Source organism: Myodes glareolus, chromosome 7 (assembly GCF_982192425.1).
Source record: "Myodes glareolus chromosome 7, mMyoGla1.1, whole genome shotgun sequence".
Lineage (NCBI taxonomy): Eukaryota > Metazoa > Chordata > Mammalia > Rodentia > Cricetidae > Myodes > Myodes glareolus.
Window position 1 is genome coordinate 59,441,234 of NC_142032.1, and position 26,434 is coordinate 59,467,667.

Genomic DNA, 26,434 nt, shown 5'->3' on the forward strand with positions numbered 1-26,434 from the left:
AATGTCTGGTACCAATCAAAAACTAGCAGGAAGCTCTGGGCATGCTTTTAATCCCAGCATGCAGGAGGCAGAGGCAGGTGGATCTCTGTACATTCAAGGCCAGCAGGGTCTGCAGAGGGAGTTCCAGGACAGACGAGGCTACACAGAGAAACCCTGTCTCCAAAACCAAAACCAAACAAGAATTAGCAGGAAGCCAAGAAGTAAAACAAAACGAAACAAAAAACTGTAACCTAAAATGAGAAGAAAAACTAGTTGACAGAAACAAAACCCAGAATAGAAGAAAATGGCAGAGCCAGAGGAAAAACTGTCAAAATTATTCAAAGTGGCCACAGGTACTCAAGAAGGGTGATGAACCGTGAGCAGAGGAGGAAAATGAAGGAAAGCATTCCAAGGGAATTTCCTACCGTCAAACCTGCACAGAGGTGGAGAGGTGGCTCATGGGTTAAGCGCATTGGCTGCCCTTCCATCAATTCCCAGCACTCACTTGGCAGCTCACAATCTTCTGTAACTCCAGGGGATCCAGTGCCCTCATGTGGCCTCTGCAGGTACCGGGCATGCACATGGTGCACAGACATACATGAAAGCAAAACACCCATATGCATATTCTAAAAAAGCCAACAAAATCCCGCACAGCATGCGGTTGACCACTCAAGGGACACTGAAAAAGAAAAAAGCCAGGACTGTTGATGACTCCAAATCAGAGAGAGAGAGAGAGAGAGAGAGAGAGAGAGAGAAAGACACAGGACATGGTGGACTGGGGGTGAAGGTTGAGGACCTTCGATCTGCACGGTCCAGAAAGAAGCCTAAGAAATGGGAGATGTAAGGTGTTGTGTATCCAATGAGCGAGACTGACCCTTGACGGTGAGAACCACAGGCCATGGACCTGAGACAGACACACTTCAGCATAAGAGACATGATGTCAACACAGGACATGAGACAGCCAGTGCTGAAGAAGGGGTTGAGGAGAAACTTCAGAAAGCAGTGAGAAGAAACAGGGCAGAGATGGACTAGGTAAGGAGAAGTCACAGACTCAGAAGACAGAAGCAAGACCAGGAGCTCAAGGCCACCTGAGGTACACGGAGAGCAGGGTGAACCCCAGGCTTGGTGGTGCACACTTGTAATCTTCGCACGTGGGGGATGTTGACGAGAGGGTCAGGAGACTCTCGATATTAAGATTAGCCCGGGCTACGTGAGATCCCAGCTCAGCAGTAATGTTCTTGATAACGACAAGGACAAAGAGGAACCAAGTCAGAAATCACTGGAGGAAGTTGTGGCAGCCCACAGTTGTAAACTGGACAAAGGGGATGGTAAAAGGTAGGCGGAAGACACACAAGCGGAGCGAGCTCACAGCTCACAGACTACTGTCACAAGAGATGACCCAGGAAGCTCTTCAGGCAAAGCTAAAGATGGCAACAGACGTAATTTGGATCATTAAAAAAGATAAAATACGGCCAGGTGGTGGTGGTGCATGCCTTTAGTCTCAGCACTCAGGAGGCAGAGGTAGGTGAACTCTGTAAGTTTGAGGCCAGTCTGGCCTACAAAGGGAATTCTAGGACAGCTAGGGTATACAGAGAAACCCTGTCTTGAAATAACCTCTCCCTCTTAAAAAGATTAAATATGCCAGGCCAGAATGAATAAATAATAATAAATATATGGATTAACATGAAGAATGCTCTTGTTTTAAAATAAAAGATAACTGGGGCTGGAGAGATGGCTCAGCATTTAAGAGTACTAGTTGCTCTACCAGAGGACCCAGGCTCAATTCCCAGCACCTACATGGCAGCTCATAACTGTCTGTAACTCCAGTTACATCTGACACTTTCACAGACATACATGCAAAAAAAAAAGTGATGCACATGAAAAAAATAATTTAAAAATAAATAAAAGAAAGATAACTAACCATAGCAAAAATAAGAATAGAATATTGATAAAGTTCATAATATATATTGAAGTAAAAAGTAGGGGCTGGAGAGATGGCTCAGCACTTAAATACTGACTTTTCTTACGGAGGACCAGGGTTCAATTCCCAGTACCCATATGGTGGCTCACAACCATTCTTAACTTTAGTTCCACGAGATTCAACTCCCTCTTCTGACCTTCACAGGCAGTACACTCTACACATACCTATACACAGACAAACAGACATATAAATAAAAACAACTTATAAATAATAAATCAGTAAATACGGCAACATAAAACTCAAGAGGGAGAAATGTTAGCATTGTGAAGAAAGGTTCTCAAACTTCATGTGAAGTGGTATATATTGTTTGAAAGTATACTGTTGTGAGTTTAAAATGTATCTTGCAAACTGAGGAGAAACCATCAAATAAAAGTAGAATAAGAAAATTATGCAACAATGAAGGTAAAACTGAATAGTCAGAAATACACATTCAATACAAGGAAAGCACAGTTGTGCACCTACATATCAAAACAGTAGATTTATGCTCAACTTTATTATTACATTAAGTGTAAATGGTCTACACTCTCCAACTAAAAGGTAGAGACATTCAGTTTATGTAAAAAAAAAAAAAACAATGGGGCTGGAGAGATGGCTCAGCAGTTAAGAGCATTGCCTGCTCTTCCAATGGTCCTGAGTTCAATTCCCAGCAATCACATGGTGGCTCACAACCATCTGTAGTGAGGCCTGGTGCCCTCTTCAGGCATGCAGGCATACACACAGACAGATACTGTATACAAAATAAATAAATAAATAAATAAAATCAAGACCCTGTTGTATTTTACCTACCAAAAGGTCAGAATGTTTCAGGTGTGGAACTGCTGAAATTGTGATCAAAGTAAATAACAATGTAGCAGCTGGTAGCCTTCATGTAACCATCACTGATGTATCTCAAGCTCTCTTTTTGCTTTTTATTTCGAGACATAATCTCAATAAGTTGGCCATCTGGCCTTGATCTCACCTTGTATATAGTCCAGCTTAGCCTGTCACTTTCAGGCCTACTGCCTCAGCCCCAATAGCAGCTGAGCTGACAGGCCTGTGCCACAAGACCTAACCTAGTATTCTTGAAAACTGTTCAGGTCATGAACAGTAAAGGAACTCTAGCCCTAGGAATACAGGGCCTCCTTTCTGCACAATGCTAAGACTGTGCACATAGAAACATTAGCTGGGGGCCTTAACAGAATGTGATGGCAGGCTGTAGATCTAGTCACAATATTTCATTCGTATCCAGTTCCTGATTCTGAGAACTCTCTGGACTTAGTGAAGAACTCTCCGGCTTACACTCCCCTGGTTCAGGGCTAGAGTAACATGTAGGTACAGTCAAACATGGAGAATGAGGCAGGGATGGAGGTATCTGAAGGTAGGAAGAGACTAGAAAAGAAGGAGAGAAAGATCTGGAATAAAGCAGAAAGAGTGAGTGCCAGTAAGGAAGGAACTAGGTTGACCTCGTGCTCCCCTTCGGCTATCCTTGAAGCCTCTTTGTGTTTAAAACTATACCAGTGTGTTCTGGAGGCCAGTAGAGAGTTTGTTACCCAAGCCGAAGCCCTGAGCTCTGTCTCCAGAACTCACAGAGCAACCCAGGCAGGGTGACTTGCACTTTATCTCTTGGGTGGTGGGCTGGGAAGCAGAGAGAGTGGATCCATGGCACTCACTGTCTGGCCAGTCTAGCTTTCTTGGTGAAGTTTCATGCCAATGAAAGACCAACGAAGAAACCCGAGAAAGGACAGGGATCCAGCGTCACTTCTGCATCCACATACCTACACATCCATGCAATTCCTGTACATACATTTTCTCAGACACACAACATTATATCAGTACAAAACTGCCCTCACTGAAGATATGACATAGACATTTGAAAGTACAGTCCTGGGGCTGTGGAGATGGCTTAGTGGGTAAGAATGCTTGCATAGCAAGCCTGAGGATCTGAGTTCAAACCCCCAGCACCCACATTTTTTTTTAAAAAGGGCATAAACACAAATGGCTGTAACTCCAGCACTGGAGAGACAGAGGCCAGGAGCTCACTGGCCAGCCAATGCCAAACTTTCAGCTCAGTGGGAGACCCTGTTTTAAGACAATAGTGCAGACGTGATGGGGAAGACACCTGAAATTCTGCTCTGGGCTGTATGTGTGCAAGAACCTGTAGTCTCGCGTGCATGTACCACACAATGCCCACCTATGTGGATGTGGAGGAATGTAACACCCCACAGACTCAACACATGCATAATAGGAAGAGAGAGAAGTGATTGGTGCCAGGCTCACAACAAGAAAAGTTCAAAACGAGCCCAGCATCTCCTGTGGCGCCAGGTGTGAGGCTTAGTGGGTCAGGCTCAAAGACTTGGGGGACTGCTGTGTGATACTGGCAAGAGCAGTGGAATCGTGGGAGGTCCTGGTGTGATCCGGGAGCAGGAGGACATTCAGTAAAAGCGAAGGGGAAGTCTGGCTGGAGCCTGGAGCTTGAACAATGTCAGTGCTGGCTCACGAATTCTGACAGTCCAGGAGATGCTAATATGGGGGACTCAGCGGGCTATGCAGAAATTCTGCACACTCCCAGAATCCAAACCTACTGTAAAATCGAAGAATCATTGAAACTACATGCAGAATGGTGACCGCCATACACTGGAACTCCTCAGAGGCACAAGAGTGGGAGAGAGGAAGGAGTGGGACGTGGGCAGCCAGGCTTTGATGGGACATGAAGACAAAGTGGACTGAATAACTCTTTTCTTTGCTCTGGAGGTGATGGAAGGCGTGTCTCTGAGCCTAGCACCTAGTCCTGTCATCTCACCTGCTTAGGAAATCTGAACAGGAGGATGTGAAGTTCAAGGACAGACTAAGCTGCAAAATGAGTTTAAGGCCAGGCTGGACAGCTTAGTGAGATCGTGTCTCAAAATAAAAAGTAAAGAGAGTTGGGTGTAACTACGTGGTAGAGCATTTGCCTAACCATGCACGAGGTCCTAGGTTTAATCCCCAGCACTGCAATCATCAGTCAAGTCTTCTTTATGAAGAATAACTTTCAGCTGATGTGGTGATGGCGCACACCTTTAATCCCAGCACTTGGGAAGCAGAGGCAGGTGGATCTCTGAGTTTGAGGTCAGCCTGGTTTACAAAGCAACTTCCAGGACAGCCAAGGCTACACAGAGAAACTCTGTCTAGAAAAAAAATGAAGAGAGAGAGAGAGAGAGAGAGAGAGAGAGAGAGAGAGAGAGAGAGACCTAACTAAAACACACCCATACATACCAAGTAAAACATTTTTAATTTAAAGAATCAACCATAACCTGATATTAAGAAAAGCAAAATGATCAAAGCGTACACTGAGGTTGGTGGAATGGCTCTTGCAGAGGACCCAAGTTCAGTTCCCAGCACCCACATGATAGCTCCCAACTGCCTGTAACTCCAGCCCCACATGATCCAATGCCCTCTTCTGGCCTCCACATGCACCACACACACGTGCACCTACACACATAGAGAAAAATTTACATCTTCTTAAGAAAGGACTCTGTTTCCGTTTTGTATCCGTGAAGACTCTTTCCAGCCGAGAACGGACACGAAGGAGAACTTTCTGTGGTCTGTTCGCAGGGTCCAGCTGCTCTTGTCCTTCCTGCGCTGTGACTTTCTGCCCTGAGCTTGGTGATCAGATAGTAAAATCATCACACTGAGCAAGACTCAGAGAAGCAGGAGAAATGAAGGATTCCCCTCAAGGGAGCACGCCCAGGTCTAAGGCAGAGGGGCTGGGCTTTTAACCTGGGATGTCAGAGAGAGGAGTATCTGATCCTGAGAACCAGTTTTACAAACTGCAGTTTACAGGCAGTGTCTGGCTGGTCTGACACTTTTTGAAACAAACTGTATCTTTGCGAAACAAATGTTTTAAATACCCACAAAGCCAGTTTCCTGATGCCTTTAGTTCACAGGGCGGTACACCGCCTGTCCTCTCAAAGTTCTGTCAAAGCCTAGGTGTCCAGAGTAAAAATAAAGTAACTTTCCAAATATTTTGGTGAAAATAGAAACTTTCCGTTTCTATGGGATATTATTTTCGTCTTCCATCTGTACTCAGAAGTAAAACAAAATATTAAGGCTTAATTCCATTTTATTTCAACTGTTTAACTTTGCCCCTGAACTCTGAGATAAACATTTACCCAAAGTGAACCTGGTGGATTTGAATTTTTTGAAACATAGTAAACACTTCCCTATGTAATAACCTACCTCGTTCCTATAAACGGTATCAATTTATTAGATGTTTTAGCTTTTTTTAAGGTTGAATAAAGTTTGACTCATATAGAAATTTTTATTTATAAGATCAGTTTATACTCCCACTCCAGCTTTCTTTCAGACTGGTTATAGATGCTGTTCTGCACTCAGTTGTGTCATTTCTAGGCTAAGAAATGAGGGGATATGGTTTATTGATTGGATATAAGATTAAATGTTAGCTAGAAAACTGGCTCAGCCATTAGGAGCAGCTTACTACTATTGCAAAGGACCCAAGTTCAGGTCCCATTACCCATGACAAATGGATCACAACTGCCTGTAACACCACCCTTTTCTGGCCTCCAAGGGTATCTGCGTGTGCACATGCATGCACACTTGTGTGTGTGTGTGCGTGTGCACACACACACACACTCACAGACACACTCACACACCGCATTAAAAAGGCCAGGCCTTGCCATGTCCTTGTTCTGCTTCTATGGCAGAGGAGGCACTAGCATGCAGTCCCCCTTCTGGCCACTAGGTATGTCTTGTACATGTGCAGTCCTCTCCAGTCATTAAGTGTGGTCTTATGCATGTGCAGTGCCCCCTCCAACCACTAGGTGACGTCTTGTGCACATGCTCATCTTCTTCCCGTCCCTAGGGGCTGTCTTGTACCTATGCAGTTCCCTTCCTGGCCTCTAGGTGCTGTCTAGTGCACACAGGCACCTTTTCCCAGCTAATCTGTGTGGATCAGGAAACTGTATCTCTGAGGGCCTTACCACCACATTAGAGAGTGGACAGACAGGATCCTGGCTTGGTGCTTGCCAGGGGAAACAGGTTCTTCTTGAATGTCAAGGGCTCTACTTGGTTTCCCTATGTTGCATGTGGGTTCTGTGGACACCTGGCCACGTGTGTTTTCTTCCCAATTCACAGCTGTTTTCTCCTGGCCATTGCCACCAATGACGCCTCTGACTGAGTTCTGGAGGTTTGTGGGGACTTGGCTGTGATGCCTGGCAGGAGCGACCTAAGACTCACAGAAGTGACAGAAGTTGGGCTTGGCAGGTAAGTGCAGCAGTGTGCAACAGGATTGGATCCTGGGTTCCTGCTGCCTGTGTTAACTGCTGCATCTTGTCCCCAGGCAGGGCTGGCGCAGTCCTCCAGGACTCTGCCATTGTACTTGGAAGATCAGACTGTGAATTTAAACTTGACCCCTCACGGCCAAGTGAGCTTGGGCAAGTGTCCCAGTTGTTTCAAAAGTTGTCTTTTCTCAGCTGTCTCAAAAGCTGTCTTTTGTTTGCTTGTTTGTTCTAATTTTTTATGGCAAATTTTTACTCTGTGTAGCCCAGACTGGCCTTATATTCGCAGTGGCCCTCCTGCCTTGGTGTTCTCAGTACTTGCCATACAAGCATAAGGGTTTTAGTTCAATCCTAGAACCCACATGAAATGCCAGGTTAGGCAATGCTTGCCTGTAGTCTTAGCATTGGCCATAGCAAGATCCTGTCTCAAAAGTACAGTAAATATATTGATTAAGAGTTAAGGATGTGGGATGAAGGCCCTTGCTGCCAAGGCTGATGACCTGAGTTCAATCCCCGGGACCCACATGGTGAGGAAGGTTGCCTTCTTGCAGTCATACCCACACACACAAAATGAATAAAATCACATTCTCATATACATGAAAACTAAGGGGAAAAATGTGGTATTTAGCTCAGTGGAGACTATTTTGTGTTTGAGCCCCAGAACCAAAAGAAAAATTACAATTAGGTTAACTGGGAGCCATTCCCCTCCCTATTCCAGGGTTATTTGTGTTAGACATTATTTCTTCCTAAAACATTTAGACAATTTCACACACGGATCCAGATGGGCCTAGAGTTTCCTGCGTGGGAAGGGTTTTAGTGAGAAATCAGACTTGCCTTCTAAATATAGCCTGCTGAGTTAACTATCGATGGGTTTTCTAGAACTCTCTCTGTGTCTGATTCTCATGCAGTCTTCGCAGAAGCCCTAGCACCTCTGCTGTAGGGTCTGTAGTAGTGTCTGCTTCCTCCTTCTTGCTGTTGGTCATTTGTACTTTATTTTACCTTAATGTTCTTTTTCTCTGTGTGTATTGTATGAGTGTGTGCATGTGTGTGTGTAGCCTCTTTGTCATATGAAGTATCTGTGTGTATGCATATGTGTGTGATATGTGTATGAACATGTGCGTTTGTGTGTGACATGTGAGCATGTGAGCGTGTGTGTATGAGCATGTGCATATGTGCATGTGTACATGTTATTAGTGTTTGTATGTGCATATGTATATGTGTATGAGTGTGTCTGTTTGTACATATGTATAAGTGTATGAGTGTGCATGCATGTATATATGAGTGTTTTGTGTATATGTGTATGAGTGTGTGTGTGCATGTGTATATGTGTATGAGTGTGTCTGTGTGTACATGTGTATATGTGTATGAATGTGTGTGTGCTTGTGTGTCTGTTATGAGTGTTTGTGTGTGCATATGTTTACGTGTATGAGTGTGTGTGTGAATACATGTACATGTGTATATGGAGGGGAGAGCCTGGGTTTATTTATGTCTCTGTAGCCTTGGCCCTAAGTAGCTTTGTAGACCAGGTTGGTCTTGAACTCATAGCAATCCACCTGCCTCTGCCTCTAAAGTATTGGGATTAAAGGAGTGTGCCACCACTGTCTGGCTGCATCTCATGTTTTGAAACAAGGTCTCATGAACCCAGATTGCATTGATTGGTTAGACTGGCTGGCCAGTGAGCTCCCAGGACTCACCTGTCTTTTAATTCCCATCTTGAACCCAGGCTACAAATAACCCTACCCTGCTAACAGGCCTGAACACAGCCTGTTGAGGCCCTTCCCTGGGTCCATCCTCCCAAAGGCAGATCACAACACACAGGGAGTCGCGGGGGGGTGGGGAATCTGAGAACAGCTGGAGGGGGAGGGGGAGCATCTGTGATAGGGCTTGGATATGCTGGCTCCTGGCAGTCTAGGTGGGCAAAGGAGAGTTAAGAGTGGACAAGACACCCTCACTAACCTGCCAGCACACTAGGAGACATATGATGCTTGAGTGGAGCCTCTCTGTCATATAATGTTGTGTGTGTGTTTGAACATGTGCAGGTGTGTGAGTGTGTGTGTGTGTGTATGAGCATGTGTGTTTGCATGTGCATGTGTATATGCAAACATGTTCATGTGTGCATATGAGCATGTACAATTGTGTATGCATGCATGCATGCGTGTGTGTGTGTGTGTGTGTGTGTGTGTGTGTGTGTGTGTGTGTGTAAGCCAGAGGTCAGTTTCTGGTGCTCCTCAGGAGCTGTTTATTTTTTGAGACGGAGTCTCTCTCACTGGCTTCATTGGCTATCTAGAACTCCTGGGAATCCTCCTGTCTCTGCCTCCCACTGCTGCGATTACAAGTGCAGGTCGCCAGCCTGGCTCTTTATGTAGTCATGTAAAGATTGAACTCAGATCTTCTAACTTGTAAGGTGTCCTAGTTAGCTTTGGCTGTTAACTTGATGGCAGCCTAGAGTCACCTGAGAAAGGAGTCCCAGTGAGGAACTGCCCAGATCAGGTTGGCCTGTGGGTGTCGGCGGGGGACTGTCTTGATTGTTCATGGAAGTAGGAGGGCCCATCCCACTGTGGGCGACACCATTCCCTAGGCAGGTGGTCCTGGTCTGCGTAAGAGAGATAGCTGAGCACTGAGCCTGAGCCTGAGCAAGACTGTCCTCACTCAGTGACCTCCCTCAATGGTGGGCTGTGACCTGTATGCTGGAATCAACCTTTTCCTCCTCTAACTGCTTCTGGCTGTGGTTTGCTAGTAGCAACAGGATGTACGAGGGTCAAGTGCTCTATCCACACAGTGTCTCCGAGTCTTCCATGTCTGGTGTCTCACAGAGGCCTTTGTACTACTGTTCTTTGCTCACTTTGACTGTCGTCAGAGGCAATATTTCCATTCTTCCAGCAGCTCTGTGCCTAGCATTGGCTCAACATGGGGTGACATGAAAAACCACTGTGTGTGTAAAAAGAATATTGATTCTGTACAGTGAGATAGTTCCTTGTCATTCTACCTTTTACTGAAAGTGTTGTGTTAAATAAATAGTAGACCATGTCATCATGACAATAGATTTCTATTCATTCTTTGAGTCTTTATTTTATGTGTTTTGAAGTCTTCATTATTGTTTTGTTTGTTTGTTTGTTTGTTTTTGAAGCAAGTACTCAGTATATAGCCCAGGATAGCTTCAACCTTGCTATCCTCCTGCATCAGCCTCTAGAACAAGTGCTGGATGATAGGCACACTCCATCATGCCTGACTCAAAAGTTTTGACTTCTGAGTTTTTGACTTTACAATGGTGACGTGGTCACAAAAATCTGATGGAAATCACAGTTTCAATTTGTCCTTTCTTAAAGTAGCTTTTGTCTAGCCACTGCTGTGGGCAGCAGTGACCCTGAACTATGGCTCCTCATAAGCTAAAAATCAGGAAAAAAGTAGGTGACCACATGGTGTGTTGAGGCCAGGAGGGGCCAACACTAAGGAAGTTTAAAAAACCTTCAGTTTGGGATATTTTGAATGTGCGGTGGGTTTAAGCTGTAATTCCACAAGGCTGGAGAGATGTAAGGTGTGTGCAGGTCAGAGGACAACTTGTGGGAGTTGGTTTTCTCCTTCCATGTGAGTTCTAGGAGTCCGACTTGGCTCAGCAGGCTTGGTGGCAAGTGCCTTCACTCGGTGAACTCTCTCCCTGGCCCTCCAGTCACGTTAGATCTAAAATTCTCCCATTCGCATGTTTCCCAGTACTAGTGATGAATGTAGGTCTGTCTGTCTGAAAGCATCTCAAGCTCACCTCCGTGTTTGGAGAAGCTTTTCTCCGGACAGAGACGCCTCGGTCGGCAGTTCTTTCCTTTCCACAATGGATAGCTACATGTTGCTTATGACTTGGTCAGTGACAGAGTGTACATGTGCGTACCCAGGACTATGGTTCCCCGAGAACATGAGGTCAAGGTGCCCTGTAGGACTGTGACTACATCATTATCTAGGCCACTCTTCCCATATGATACAATACCCTGACAAAGCAAGCTGGGTGAGGAAGGGTGTATTTGGCTGGTGGGTCACAGTCCAGCCCGTAAGGACAGCTGCACATAGGCAGCTTGTCATGGCACATGTGCAGTCAGGAGACCATGGTGAACATGGTGAACATGTGTAAGAGCTTAGCCTTTCCCCCTCCTTTTTTATTTGGCCCAGCCCAGGGAATGATGCCACCCACAGTGGGCAGGTCTCTTGCCTCCATTAACACGAGGTAACCCCTCATGCATGCCCAGAGGCCCCTCTTCCAGACGAATCTAGGTCTCGTCAAGTTGACAATCGAGAGGAGCTGTAACAAGCACCCAGCATCCTGTCTCTTCAGACATGAGTCATGACGTCATCATCACTCTGTTTTCTTTGGCTTCCATGGCTTCTGTGGAACAGTCGGCAAAGTCAGTATCTTTTCTCTTTGGCTGTGTTGAAGCCTTTTCTCCTTGTTTGCATCTTCGCCATGGTTACAGTGTGGATCTGGCCTCACCCACTCCACTCCACTCCCTGCACTCTACATACACACCAGATTCACATTTTTGAACACTTGATCCCCAGTGAGTGACGGTATTTTGGGAGGTGACAGGCTGGCTCGCAAAGGTAGGCTGTAATATGAGGCTACAGCAGTGGTTCTCAACCTTCGTAACGCCTGTGACCCTTTAATACAGTTCCTCATGCTGGGGTGACCCCCAAGCATAAAATTATTTCCTTGCTACTTCATAACTGTAATTGTGATACTGTTTTTAATTATAATGTAAAGATTTTTGAAGACAGATTTGTCGGGGCTTGAGAACCGTATCTCCTGATCCACTGTGACGAGCCTTGTAACAACCCCCACTGCTCAACCAGAAACCTTCCTGCCACCATTAGTGCCATCCATGCCTTCCCCACCAGGAAGCCTTGAGCAGGGGTAAGCCCTTCTCCCCTAGACCGTTTGCCCTAGGTATTTTCTCCAGAATTAAGGAGCAAATTGCCTAGCACCCCCACCCAGACTGCGCCCTGCCTCCATGTGCGAGTCCAAGAGTTTCTCCATCAGCACTCACGTGGTCTTGTGGCATTCATCAGCCCTGCAGTTCCGAGCCAGGCTCTCCTCCCATTCCCGCAGCCACCCTCCCCTTCTCTTCCTCAGCCTGGGCAGTCCTGCCTCCCCATTGACTTTCAATGCTACCATTCTCTCCGGAAACATCTTTCTGGTCAGTGGTTTCTTCCTGTCTGTCCAGTCTGACGTCCCCTCTATCTCTCCCACCGTAAGTTTTGGTTTGAGAGGTCACGTTTGGTTCCGTTTGTGGATTACAGTCCACCGTGGGGTGGAAGTGCTCATACCCCACACTGGGGTCTGCCCTTAGTTCCCTTTTATTTTTATTCATTGCGATTCTTTACTATTTGGTGTGGTTTTCTGATACTTAAGTGATGGACTGATTTTTGAGACAGAGCTTTTCTGTGTATCCCTGGCTATCAGGGAACTTGCTCTGTAGACCGGGCTGGCGTTGAGCTCAGAGATCTGCCCGCCTCCGCCTCCTGAGTGCTGGGGAAATTAAAAGACTTGTGCCACCATGTCAAGTGATTTTATTTATTTTCATTGTATCTTCTTACATGAAGAGAAAGGAAAAGCACGGGATGATATCCAGCCTGACATTATGTCTGTGTTGAATGACACGCGGCTCTTGTTCTCCCGGCTCAGCTCCACAGTCTGGTCAGAACAAGGCCAGCCTCCCCTCCTAAAGTCCAGTGCCCAGCAGCCTTCCAGCCAGAGGGAGTTTCTTCATTTACTTTAAAGATAAGCTCAAATTCATGGTAATGCAGCTCTTACCAGAGGTCAAGACCCTGTGCTGGGAAGGGAGCTGGCTGGGTGCTCCGGTGTCCACTTACGTGATAAGGAATGCTGGGCCCTAAGAGCGGTGGTGCTTGCCGAATAATGATTCAGACCCCACCCACCTGTGTCTCTAGCCTTTCTTCTGGAGAAATACAACCTGACTGTGCCTGCCACTCTGTCTTTGTCTCTTTTGGTCATTTTATTACGATCCTGTCCAGTCCTCATCAGCGCCAGCTGACACGAGACGGTTCCACAGGTGCAGGCTCTCAGCCCTTGTTCTCAGATCTTGTTCTCACTCTCAGCCTCCTTCTAAATCCTGCTCTCTCATCTCAGACTTTTCTTCCTTTCTTTGATTCTTCTTCTTTTTTTTTTTTTTTAAATCCGAGGAGATGCTCACTTGGTGCTTTGGGAGTAAGCAGGGGCAGGCATGGGGATCCTCCCACGGCATTCTCTCCCAGCACACGGTGGTTGTTTTGTGTTCAAAGCTGAGCCTGGCTGTGGCTGCAGAGATTCTCTGGCCTTCCCCAGCAGGGGATGGGGTGGACCAAGCCCTTCCTTCCCAGCCCCATTAGTGCAACCTAGGGCTGACTCAGGGGATTGGAGTCCAGTGAGAAGTATTGGGTCTGTCAGTGGGAGGGGGTCTGGAGGACTCTGCCCCGGAGCAGAGGCTGTGGGCCATGGGCCAGCCTTCTGCCTCTGCACAGCACGTACCAGGAAGAGTCCATGTCTGGTACTCACTCCCCCACTGTCCCTCTGCTGGTTCCCCAGGGACCTGATTCTTATCTGAAAAGCCGCCTTCTCAGGCCCCCAGCTGCTCCTGGTGGTGCTCAGCCTTAACCCTTCTCTTCTTCATCTCTCCTTTGTTCTGGAGTTGTCAGATCAAGGGGAACATTACGATCGCTCCTAGTTAGACAGGTGTCAGCCCCCCATCTCTCGTACGGCTGCCTCGGCGGTCAGGGCAGTGGGCAGGGCAGGGCTGGGTTAGGCCAGGCCAGCCCAGCAGGGCAGAAAGGACCTCTTTGTTCCTTTTCTCCATTCTCCTTCCTTCTTCCTTTTCCCTTTGCCGCTGTGGGAATTTCTTCACTTTCTCCATCCCAAGATGCCTGTGGACCTGACGTGGTAGCACAGCCAAGAAAAGAGAGCCATTTACACTCAAGTATAAATTACATCAAGACTGCCCATTCTCAGAGTATTTGTTGTCTAAGTCTCAGTGGGGAACGAAAAACTTTGGACTACATTACAGATGTTCCAGGGCATAACAGGAAGAGATGGAGGGGGCTGATCTTGGGAAGGAACTTCCAGAGCCCTGGCAGTCGTGCGTCCAAGCTGCCCCGAGTCCTGGCTTGGTTTGCTCACAGTTCATGTTCCAGCACAAGGATTTTGAAAACACATGGCTGAGAAACTAACTTGGAGCCTGGCCAAAGGTGGAGAGTGGAGGGAGCTAGGCTGGAGAAGGCCAAGGAGAGTTCTAGGAGACCCCACTAAATCTTTAGTTGTTTTTTTTCCTCCTAAAGGAGGGATCCATGTGGCCCCAAGCACTTGCGGAGTGTTTATGTGAAGCAGGCAGAGCCTTCGCCGGACTCTACAAAGTCACATTAGGAGGTGATGAAGGCTCTGGGGGTCTTTGGCCCTGGGTCATCACAGAGGGGCTCACCCAGGCTGGGTTTTCCCAGGTTAAGCACCCCCTTTCTCCATTCTGTCTCAATACAGAGCCATCCCATCCTTGACTGCTGTCTGTGGATACTTCTTGAGGCCACCTGTACCACAGGACCTTTCTGGGGCCTCCTCACACTCAGGACTCCTGGCCAAAAGGCCCTGCAGTTCCAGCCCACCTCCCTCTCTGGCCTCACCCCACCAGCCCTCTCTTGGCCAGGTCTCCATCACACACTCACCCCACCTCAGGCCTCCACCCGGGAGGCCTGGGCAGAAGTCATGGGCAGAATGCTGGCTCCTCCCATTGATCCTCGAATTAAGTCCCTAAAATCCCCATTTTCTTGTCTTTTAAAAGAAACTAGGAGCCAGGCCTAGTGGCACCTCGCCGTTCACAGCTACTCCAGAATCTGATGCAGGAAGGTGACTGTTCACAACCAGCCTGGGCAACTTAGTGAGAGACCACGTCTCAAAAAATCAAAAGAGGGCTAGAGACATAGTTCAGTGGCAAAGCACTTGCCCAGCATGTACAAGGGCCCTGGGTCCATCCCCGGTACTACAAACAGAGGAAAAACAAAACAAAACCCAACATTAGAGACACAAATGGCAAAGGAAGGTAGATTTGTTGATAGTTTCGCCCAAACAGGGAGAGTGACACTCTCCTCTCTGATATTCATCCTGAAGCAGGGGACAGTTTTTTTAGAAGCAGATGGACAAAAGCCAGGGAGCACACATGTGTCAATCTACCTGTGAGACACGCTGTCAGTACGACGTGGCTTCTCTCAGCCATTAAGTTCCTCTTTGACTGACACCAGGACCTGTGCGAGTTTCCCAAGAAAGCTTTCTTTCTTTGGGTCCTTGGTTTTGAGATCCCCTGTTTGGGATCTACTGTTTTGAGGCCCCTGTTTTAGTCAGAAGTCACTGCCAAGCAGTTCTTCTCTCAACCCCTATTTGCTGCCACTGTCCCAGGTTCCTTGGTGGCCATCACTGACTGCTATTCCTTCATGTGGTTTCTGAAGTTGGTTTTATTTGGTGTGACCCCCTGAGAACCTGCCTCCCCTGCAGTGTCAGGTCGGACACCCTGGCCCCAGCTCTGTGCCTCACACACAAGAGTTCAGCAAACACAGGATGGCCACTGTGTGAAGGAAGAAGGAATGGGGAGGCCTGTGTGGACTTAGCCCAGATGGCTGAGTGGCAACTGTGGCTACCAGCAGCTTGGACCAGCAGTGGCCTGGATGCCGAGAACAGCCATGTTGAACTGAACTCAGCCCTGAGACTCACTGTGTGGGATCCCCACATTCTCATAGCTGTCCTGTCTCCACTGAAATAGAAGCAAGGGTCCCAGAACCCACATACCTTGTCCAAAGTCACCCTGCACAGGGCAAGCCTGGGATGGAGGAGGCCATGTCCAGGTCTGGAACATTCTACACCCACAGAGGAGCCTCGTGTTAGCACTTAATGGTCCTCTGGCCCTACCTGTAAACATTTGCTGAGTACCTACTATGTGCCGACAGCGCACACTTGGTCTGCTCCTCTCCTTCCTGGTGACTCAGTGGAGGGGGAAGCAGCAGACGCAGCAATTTATCTGTGACCTCCCACATCCTGGCACACATGGAGTTCAAAACACATTCAGGTGTAGAAGCCTGGCTAGCTTCAGTGCCTGTGGTATACCACTCCCAGGTAATAAAAAAATAAAAAATAAAAAACCAGAGGTCACTCAACACAGCCTTCTATGACAGCCAGATGGGGCCACTGTGTCCCAGGCCCAGATGCTGCTGCCAGCCCGACTCATGTTACAGTGATCCCAGAAAGGCACAGCCCACTTGCCCTGTGTTCCGAGGACACACAGCCAAAGAAGAGAGTTTCTGGCATCTGGGGAAGTGCTGGGCACAGTGTAGGGGCAGTGGGGCTGCAGATATAAGCATGCTGTGGCTGTTCCCAAGTGCCCTCACTTTCACCCTTGCAACAAAAGAGAAAGCTCCACCTCGTATCTCTGACAGGCCTTGTTTTAGTGTGTGTGTGTGTGTGTGTATGCATGTGTGCTATCTGTGTGTGCATATGTATGTTTATGCATATCTGTGTGTGTGTGTGTGAGTGTTCATGTATGCTACTGAATGTGAAGGACACAGGTCAACTTTGGGTGTCATTTCTCAAGACACCGTATGCTTTTCATGCCAGTCTCTCCTTGAGACCAAGGTGTTTAGGCTGGCTGGCCAGTAAGACCAGGAGCCACCTATCTATCTCTACCTCCTGTGGTTACAAGATCAAATCACCACACCCAGTTTTTTATGTGGTGCTGGGGATCAAACTGAGGTCCTAGCTTTGCCAGCTTTGCCATCTGGGCCAACTCCCCAGCCCGACAGACAATCCTTTAGTTCATGCAAAAACAGCAGTTCCCCTATTTCTCCCTGACCCCTGTACTATGGGCCTATGAAGTCCCCTTGACAGCAAGGCAGCATGGGAAACCCTTACAGGCTGCACAACTCTTAGATGGTGTCTGTCTGTTCTGCACTGATGTCAGCACTGCAGGGAGGGGTGCTATGCGGCTAGCTCACTGTGGTCCTGGGTTCTGGAATCTTAAAAGTTGCTTAGCAATAGCTGGCAGAGGTAGGCACAACATAGCTAGCTTGTTCACCTGGTCCCCACTGCCTTGGCCCTGACAATCCCCACAGCCTTGGCACCCATCTCCCGAGTCCCTACCATTCTGGCCTGCAGTGTCCTGGTCCTCACCACCTTGGTCCCCACTGCCCTGGTCCCCAGTGCCTTGGTCCACACTGCCCTGGCCCACACTGCCCTGGTTCATACCACCCTGGCCCAATCCTCCATGGTCTACACACACTGTCCTGGTGCACACCAGTCTCCATCATTCCACTAGCCCTGTGCACTTGCCTCCTCCAGGTCTTGCCACCACAAAGCATGGTGTCTGATTGCCCATTTTCCTGGTTCCCAGTGACACTTCAGGGCTCCTGCTGCAAGCTTTCAGCACCGTGGTAACCTTTCCTTCTCTTGCCTGCACAGTCTTCAGCCTGTTCTTCAGTCTTGCAGCTGCTTGGGCCCATGTGGGCTCCCGGTAGCCATCTCTTTTCCTCTGTCTGCAGAGAAAGGCTGCAGATAGTAAGGTTTTAGGAGGTGCGCTGACTGGCCCCTAGAAGGACCACACTTCTTCCCTCAGAAAGAGCAGGTCATTTTCTGTAGGGCTAGGGAAGGCCACTGGGCTGGCTGACCGTGGGCTGGATATGGCAAGTGTCACCAGCAGCCTCCACGGCTCTCAGCACCACCTGAAAATGTCAAGACAATAAACTGTCCTGTCTTGGAGCTGTCAAGTGTCCTGTAGACAGATGGCATTTAGCAGCCGGTTTTTCTCCATCCTTTGCTTGTTTTCCTTTAAGGGAGAGTCTCAGTAAGTTGCCCAGGCTAGCCTCTAACTCACTGTGTAGCACAGGCAGGCCTAATGCTCTCCATGCTCCTGCCTTAACACTTGAGATTGAGGTCTCTGGTCTCTGTGGCATACGGCTTCCTTCCCACAGACATTCTGCACCACATTAGCGAGATCCTGCTGGAACCTGAGCATAGGTTCCATGGGAGAGGATGAAGGACCTTGCTCTCTTGAACCTGAGAGAATACTGGCAGACTGGCAGTAAGTCTCGGGCTCAAAGGAGGGGCCCCACATGGCACAGGACTCCCATGGTGCAGTGGGACAGAAGCCTCAGACATGAGGTTGGAGGGGAGTTATGTGGTTTCTCGGGTTCATTTATAAAGTGAATCAGATTTTGGCTTCTAGGCTTGAGTCCCTGGAATGAGTACATAAGTGAGAGGGGATATATATATGTGTGTGTGTGTGTGTGTGTGTGTGTGTGTGTGTGTGTGTGTGTATGTATGTATGTATGTGTGTGTGTGTGTGTGTGTATGGAGAGAGAGAAAGAGAGAGAGAGAGAGAATGATCCAGCAATCTAGCCAGTGAATAGATTTGATTAAGGCACCTGTGAGTGACAGTTGTTGGCAGAATAGGTACCTCCCTCTCAGAATCCTCTGGTTCCTTTCTCTGGGCCCACTCAGCCCTGCCTGACTCCCACCCAGGTGAAGTGTCTGAGGGAGACCTTGCAGTCCACGCTGGGGACAGGGAAACTACGGCAGCCCCACCCTGATGTAGAGGGGAGACAGCTGTGAACACTGGAGCCACATGAAGGCTCCTATGGCCTGTGGGGGCCTTGCACTTCTGTCACAGGCCAAGTGGCAGCTGGGCAGGTGGGTGGGCTTTGTAATAAAAGAGTGCTCTGCCCAAGGAGGTCAGGATTGCTCCTGCAGACAGCCTCCTCTAACTTAGTACAACCTAGATCAAAATCTGATGATTACTAAGAGGCCCCACACATGCCCACGGGCCATGCGATGGGGCAGTTCTGATGTCTCCCTGATGAGCGAATGGACCTCAGTCAAGTAAGTTCCCAGCAGAAACCGTAGAAAGCCCAGGACCACGGAGAACAGACTCGAAAACCACACACCTACTTTCGCTTGAACAGTCAGGAAAGGCTCCCAGCTGAGGTGGTTTCTGGCCACACGGGGCCTGCAGCCTGGGAAACATGTCTTGCCTGGACCAAGAATCTCTGAGAATATGAGATGATGAGCGTGTATCCGATCCGTAGAAAGCAAACAGAAAAGCATTCTGTTAATGAGCACTATTGAAGACAGGTTGAAATTTAATTTTTTAAAAAGCAGATGGGTTGCATGAAGTGCATCGTTCGTTTGACCTGGTTATTTTTATTCCACTAATGTGACTGCCAGAGCATGCGAAAGCTGAACAGGACTTGCCGTGGTCCCAGCGACTGACATGGTTTGGAAAGTCTTGTCAAGAGAGTGAGGTTCTTGTCAGAGACTTAGAGGTGCTGATGCCCCAGTCCTGGCTGGGAAGGACTCATGGCCTTGTCAGTGGGAATGTCATCGTCATTGGGTTCTTACGTTCCTCCATCCGTGCAGCCCCCTCGGATGGCACGGGAGACCCACAGGAGACCTTCCTCCTGGAGGGTGAGCACAGCGCTGGTGGAAGGCGGGGAAGTTTTTACTCTTTCAGTCTGGGGTGGAAGCCTGCAAGCCATCAGCGAGGCTCTGAGGGCTCACCCAGCTGGGGTCTGGGGCACCCATGCTCTTCCTGGGCAAGGTGGTACAGTAGACCCTGCTGCCCAGGCAGGGCTTCTGATGCCATGTGTCACCATGCTGGAGACCAACCTGTGATTCCCACCTCATCCGATCACGGAAGAGAGAAAGCTGGTGACTCCAGCCCTGAATCTTTCATGGTTCTTCTCTTACAAGACTCCAGGAGGGGCGGGGTGTGAATCTACTCATAGACAGCCATGAGCAGGGCAAAACCACGAGTTAATATTTGTAGAGAGCTTAGCGCAGGGCCAGCTCGGATAAGACAGCTTGTTAAATAAATAAGCACAAATGGAGAAAGCACACAGGCTGCCAAACGCCAGAGCACAGGATGCCTGTGGCTGAGGGAACAGGCCTGGTGGGGCAGCAATGAGTCCAGGCGCCTGGGAAGAAGGAGCCAGGGCTGGAGGAACCGAGCTGAGTCAGTGTCCCCAGCCCCACAAGAAAGGCTCCTGGGAGGAGGCGACAGGAGGCTGGAGAGTCCTAGCCTAGCCTGGGCACGTTTTCAAAAAAAAAAAAAAAATTGTGAGTTCCCAGGGATCGAAATGAGCCAGACACAAGCAGAGGCTGGACCTTCCCCTGAAATCGACCCTTCCATAGACTCCGCAGACTCTGCTGGAACAACACAATCCCCTTACCCTGAGCACCCAGCTTTGGCTGCATTCCTAGTAGCAGCAAGCGCTGCTGGGCGCTGATGTCATGGGAGGGAAGGAAATGATTGACATCCCATCTCCTGCTAGCTCAGGGATGGATCCCCCAGCAACAGCCTCCTCTAAATCTTTATACACCCAAGCTCACTTTTAGCAGACCATGTCATCTACTTTGTTTGGCATCTGTTTGGTCCTTCCTTGAGATACCACCAGCCCTGACTCATAGGTGGCTCACTTTTCCCTTGTTCCTGTCTCTATACTCAGGCTGCTGTGAGTCACCAGCAGTTCTTAAGGACCCCTGGTTGCCCCCACTGCTTTTGGTACATTTATTTATATAGTACAATGGTTCTTAACTGATAGGTCATGACCCTTTTGGGGGTTGCATATCACATATTTATGTTATGATTCGTAACACTGGCAAAATTACAGTTAGGAAGTGGCAATGAAAACAATTTTATGGTTGAGGTCACCACAGCATGAGGAACTGTATTAAAGGATCACAGCATTAGGAAGGCTGAGAACCTCTGGTTTAGTGTGAGTGTGTGTGTGTCGTGGCTGATGAAGTGTGTGTGTGTGTGTGTGTGTGTGTGTGTGTGTGTGAATGCCATGTGGAGACCAGAGGACAGCTTGCTGTAGTCAGTTCCCTTCTCAGCAATGTGGATCCCTGGGATTGAACTTGGGTCGGCATCCTAACTGCAAGCAGTTTTACCTGCTGAGCCATCCTGCTGGCCCAAAGAATTTCCTTTGGTGAAGAGAATTGTAAGGTAGATTTTTTTTTGAGGTGCAGTGGTCTAAGTTTAGGGGTGAGGGCTGGAGAGATGGCTCAGTGGTTAAGAGCTCTTCCTGCTCTTGCTGAAGGCAGGAGTAGTTCTGTTCCCAGCACCCACCCTAGGCAGTTCACAACTTCCTGGACCTCCAGATCCAGGGATCTATGCTCTTTTCTGGCCTCAGCAGACAGTTGCACTCGTGTGTACACATCTGCACAGAGACACTCACATATACATAATTAAAAATAAAATAAATCTCTAGGTTTAAGGATGTAAAGGGAATTTAACAAATTAAAGTCAAGGCCACACACATGTTGGTGAGTGAGTTTCTTGTTGTTCTGAAAGAAATTCTCATGTAGACCAGGTTGCCCTCCTATTCACTATGTATAATATAACCTTGAACCTCTGATTCTTTGCCTCCACCTCCTGAGTGCTGGGACCACAGGATACACTGTGGAGCCTGTCTTTCTGTCTTTTTTTTTTTAATGCAGTACTGGGGATGGGACTCAGGGCTTTGTGCATGCTGGGTAAGTGCTCTACCAACATAGCCTCGTTCCCCAGCCCTTAGGCACCTAAGAAATATGCAGAACTCTACCTGAGTGCTGCTATCTGCCTGACCTTTAACACCTGTGCCTGTACACACACACACACACACACACACACACACAAGATTCTCAGTAGGGGGTCAACAGACCCTGGTGAAAGCCAGCCTTACTTTCCTGCCTGAACTTTAAGCTAAATGCGTTGACTCTCAGGCCAGTGACAAGTGTGGTTCACCCATCAAGGGTGACCTCAGAATGGCGGCCAGCCTGGGGGCACCTCAAAGAAGTCTGACAAGGTCTTGAGACAGCTTTCAGACAGAGGAGGCAGCAAGAGAAGATGCTACTGGTTTCTAGGGGTAGAGATGACTAAGGACGTAAGATGGCCCTGGGGTCCAACAACAGTCCCATCCCAAATGTCGTGGGAGTGTTTAGTTACCTTTGCATCCTTGTTACTTGAGCACAATTTTAAGGAAGAGAGTGTTTGCTTGGACTAACAACATCAGAAGTGTCCATCATGTCGAGCAGAAAGCTCATTTCACAACAGACAGGAAGCAAAGAAGGAATCTCTGAAAGGGCTAAGGCCAGGCCCAGCCCCACGGACACTCCCCTCGCGACTTACTCCCTCCCTCTAGCCCCTGCCCCCTACCTCTCAACACCTCCTAGCCATGCCATCAGGTTATGAGTCCACGAAGACATCAATCCACTGATTAGGCCTGAGTCGTTAGGATGCAACCATCTCTGGAGACATTTTTGTGTAACTTTTCCTGGGGAGATGTGAGCAAATGCCCATTCACCCTAGATAGAGCACTGGCAACAGACCAAGAAAACCATTCCACCAGAGTCTAGCTCAATGGACCAGTAACGTCACCAGGATAACTTAGAGGATATATGTGAAGAGGTACTTGTTGGAGGGTAGGAGGCTGCTTGTTTGTCCTGGCCACCCAGAACCGAAATAATCACACAGAAACTGTATTAATTAAATCACTGCTTGGCCCATTAGCTCTAGCTTCTTATTGGCTAACTCTTACATATTAATTTAACCCATTTCTGTTAATCTGTGTCTGGCCCTGTGACTGTGACTTAGGGGCTAAAGTTTCGGTGTCTGTATCTGGCGGGGCTTTATGGCGTCTCTCTGACTTTGCCTTCTTTCTCCCTGCCTTCAGCTTAGTTTTGCCCTAAGTTCTGCCCTGTCATAGGTCTAAAGCAATTTCTTTATTAGCCAATAGTATTCACAGCACACAGAGGAAAATCCCACATCAGGTACTTAAACAGGAGCCTGTGGCTCAAGAAGGTTGCATCACTGAAAAACCCACCCCAGCATGAATCACAGACAGCTCAGGAGAGCTGTATGCATGGAGCTCCCTGCATGACTTGCATGCAAATATCTAAGCCAGTGGGGGAGTCTCCTTTCCCCAGCCACTGTTCTGCTTGTATAACCTTTGGAAGGGGCCTTGTGAGTCCTGTAAGTTTTAGAATCTTCCTAAGTCTTGTGAGTTTCTTTTACTGAGTCTTAAGGAGCTCCTGGAGAAGAAATATTTCAATTGGGAAAACCCTGCTGTATTATAACCACCTCACAGAGACACCCAAAAGTGCATTCTACCAATCTCCTAGGTGACTCTCAATTCACCACAACTGACTGCCCCTACAGAGTCATCTAGGAAGGGACCTCTGCTGGAACAGCCCCTGACCCAGGGATCACCAGGGTCAGGATTCCAGATGACTCGTTTTGCAAAGAAGGGACCGAGGCATGGTAAGGCTTGGCAGTCGGTTACAGGCAGTCAGGTTCTGGTTTGGGACCCGGGTCTTTGTGACCAGGTGTTGCCTCTCTCTGGCAGAAGCCCTCCTTCTGTCTGACTTTCCAAAAGCTCATTGGCTCCTCGCTCTGAACTGCAGATGGCTTTGTGCTCAGACAGGTGGTGCAGGGCAGGGCAGAGGGTGAGAAACTCCTTCCGTGTGGGCCAAGCCAAGACAAAAAGGCCATGGAAAAGGGTTCCCTCCAAGCCTTGCACAAGGCAGGTTCTCTCCTCACTTCCTGCTCCCCCCTCCACACACACACGCACACACACACACACACACACACACACTCAGAAATGTCAGCAAAGACACAGGTGTCTGTTGGCTCCTGGCATCAAACACCAGTCAAGGGTGATTCAAGAAGGCAAGACGTACATTGAGGGCCGGAACTTCTCAGCATAAAGAGCACCCTGTGGCCTTCCAGCAAGGCTGCGTTAACTAATTAATGAAGGGATTAGTCTTGATGACAGAAGCTGGCCCTTGGGGTATGGTGTGATGAAAACTGCTGTGTTCTTCAATGGACAAGGCTCATTTCCACTCAACCACTCATAGGGGAAACAGTCCCCAACAGCATGGTCATTGGGACACAGAGGCAGTGAATTTGAGAAGTGACTCAGCCCAGAACAAAGGCTCCCAGAGACAGGGCTTGACTTGGGAGGAGGCGGCGTCCTCTCTTTCTCCTGGAAGTGGGTCTGTGAGCTATTGGTTTAATTTTGTATTTTTTGTTGTTGATCCTCAAGATTCCAAGACCCAAGAACTCTGTGCCGGGACTGTGGGGTACAGCTACTCGTCTCATTGCGCTGACAAAACACAACGTGGGGAGGAAGGTTTATCTGGCTCACAGTTTGAGGGCTCAGTTCATCGTGTGGGAAGGCACAGTGTCAGGCACATGTGAGGATGGTCATATTCTATCCATAGTCAGGAGGCGGGGAGAATGAACACGGTGCTCAGCTGGCTCTCTCCTTTCGTTCACTGTGGGACCCCAGCTCACAGAATGGTGCCCCACACATTCAGAGTGGGTCTTCCCACCTCAGTTAACCCATTCTAAAAACTCCCTCACAGATGTACGCAGTGGTTTGCCCCTGGATGATTCTAGAACCTGTCAAGCTGATGGTCAACATCAGCCGGCACAGGATTGATCCCAGCCCATCCATCCCCTCTGCATTTGCTGGGCCATCCCTGACGGCCACCCACACCCCCTCTGCACTCACTGGGCCTCCCTGATGGCCACCCACACCCGCTCTGCACTCTCTGGGCCATCCCTGAACTGCACTCAGAAGCCTTGGAGGAGGGGTAACCAGAAGAAGCCAAGGTTGGAAAAAGGAGAAAGTGGAGTTTTCTAAACAAGCAGGTGTCAACTACTGGGCAAGGCGAACAGCAGAACCAGGCCAAACCCTGAAAGAACCTCAGCATAGCTTCCTCTGCTACAGGGTGATGCTGCCTGGGGTCGAGATGGAGCTGCCATATCTAGAGATGGTACCCCACCTGGCAACTTCCTGGGGCTTTAGGTAACAAGGTCAGGAGGGCCACTCCCACCTTAGAACACCCTGAGGGCTAGAGGAAAAGTGCCACTTCCCAAACACATAGGGACATCAGTGCTTCTGATACTGACCAGTTATACACAGTCATGCACACACACACATGTGCACACACACACACACACTCATGCACATACATGCACTCTTACACACGCACACATGTACTCACACATATGCACACACATGTACTCACATGTGCACATACACACATGCACACACATATATGTACATTTTATTTTTTGATATAACTCTAAAGTCGCACCCACTGCATCACACACACTAAGCATTCTACAATTAGGTCACATCCCTGGCCCTGACCAATTATATTTTTTTTCTCCTAAAAAGAAAAAAATATACCTTGTTGGTTTCTGGAAGCTCTCTGACACCTGAATATAAATTCAGGAGAAGGGTGTGCTCCAGTTACACAATGCCACTTGTTTATCAACACAAGTATGAAGTTACATAATCCTATGTGTGACTGTATGTCTTTCCAGTCCAGTCCCGGCACAGTGGAGGCTGGTGGGGGAAGGGAGCTGTTTGCACTGGGACTTGGCCAGCTTAAGGCATTTCTTAAATCCCACTTTAAGGCCACTTGGCACCTATGGGAGTGGCTAGCTCCAGGACCCAGGAGCCCTTTCACCGCTCCAAGTTCAAAGGCTTGAACCTAAATGGGGGGATATGGTTGGCAGAGAAGGGGCGGTTTGGACAAATGGCATGATGGCAGCCACCATGGCCCAGCACACTGCGCTTGCAGCCAGACAGTGTTGGTGCTCATGAGGAGGCCAGCTTGTGAGCCTGAGACGGTGTCGCTCGGCTCCTGGGCTGGAACTCCAGAGCCGAAGCCAAATACCACCTGTCTCTCCCACCCCTTCCACCTCTCTAGATACCGGTTGGGAATCTCCAGGGTCAGTGCTGATGGCTTCTGCCGGTTACTTCCGAGGGCCTTGAATATTCTCATGCAGCTAGCTATACACGATGGTGGGAATGTTAGCTATGGGACGCTGGCAGGCCACCAGACAAGGTGCGGGTGAAAACACTACAGACAAGATCTCGGGTCAGTGAGAGAAGAGAACCTGGCTGACTGGAGGCTGGAGAGCCCAGGAGGAAAGACAGGCCATCCTCCAGAGCAGGAGGCAACAGCTGCCCCTGGAGCCCGGGTCTCCTCCTCCTCAGGAAGGGAAACTTAAAGACACCTACTGTGTGCAGGGACTCTGCTAAGTCCTGGAGTGAGAGGTCCGAAATCACTGGATTCTAGCCTCTCTGCAGAAGATACAACCTGCCTCGGAGGGTCAGGTCAGGTCAGGTCAGGTCAGGGTGTTCTGGAGCCTCCTTAAATTCT

The 26,434-nt window shown here is 48.6% G+C and overlaps 1 protein-coding gene across 11 annotated transcripts in view; it reads left to right on the top strand.

Annotated features, from left to right (window-relative positions):
• Ano1 (anoctamin 1) overlaps positions 1-26,434 on the top strand; it is a 167,362-nt gene that overhangs the window by 45,949 nt on the left and 94,979 nt on the right. Inside the window, exon 1 of one of the 11 annotated variants that reach the window (XM_085693436.2) lies at positions 7,070-7,198. The exons of the other annotated variants lie outside the window; for them this stretch is intronic. The gene's annotated coding sequence lies outside the window, so the exon portion shown is untranslated. Of the gene's footprint in view, positions 1-7,069; positions 7,199-26,434 lie in introns of those variants that run through there. 11 annotated transcript variants of the gene reach the window in all.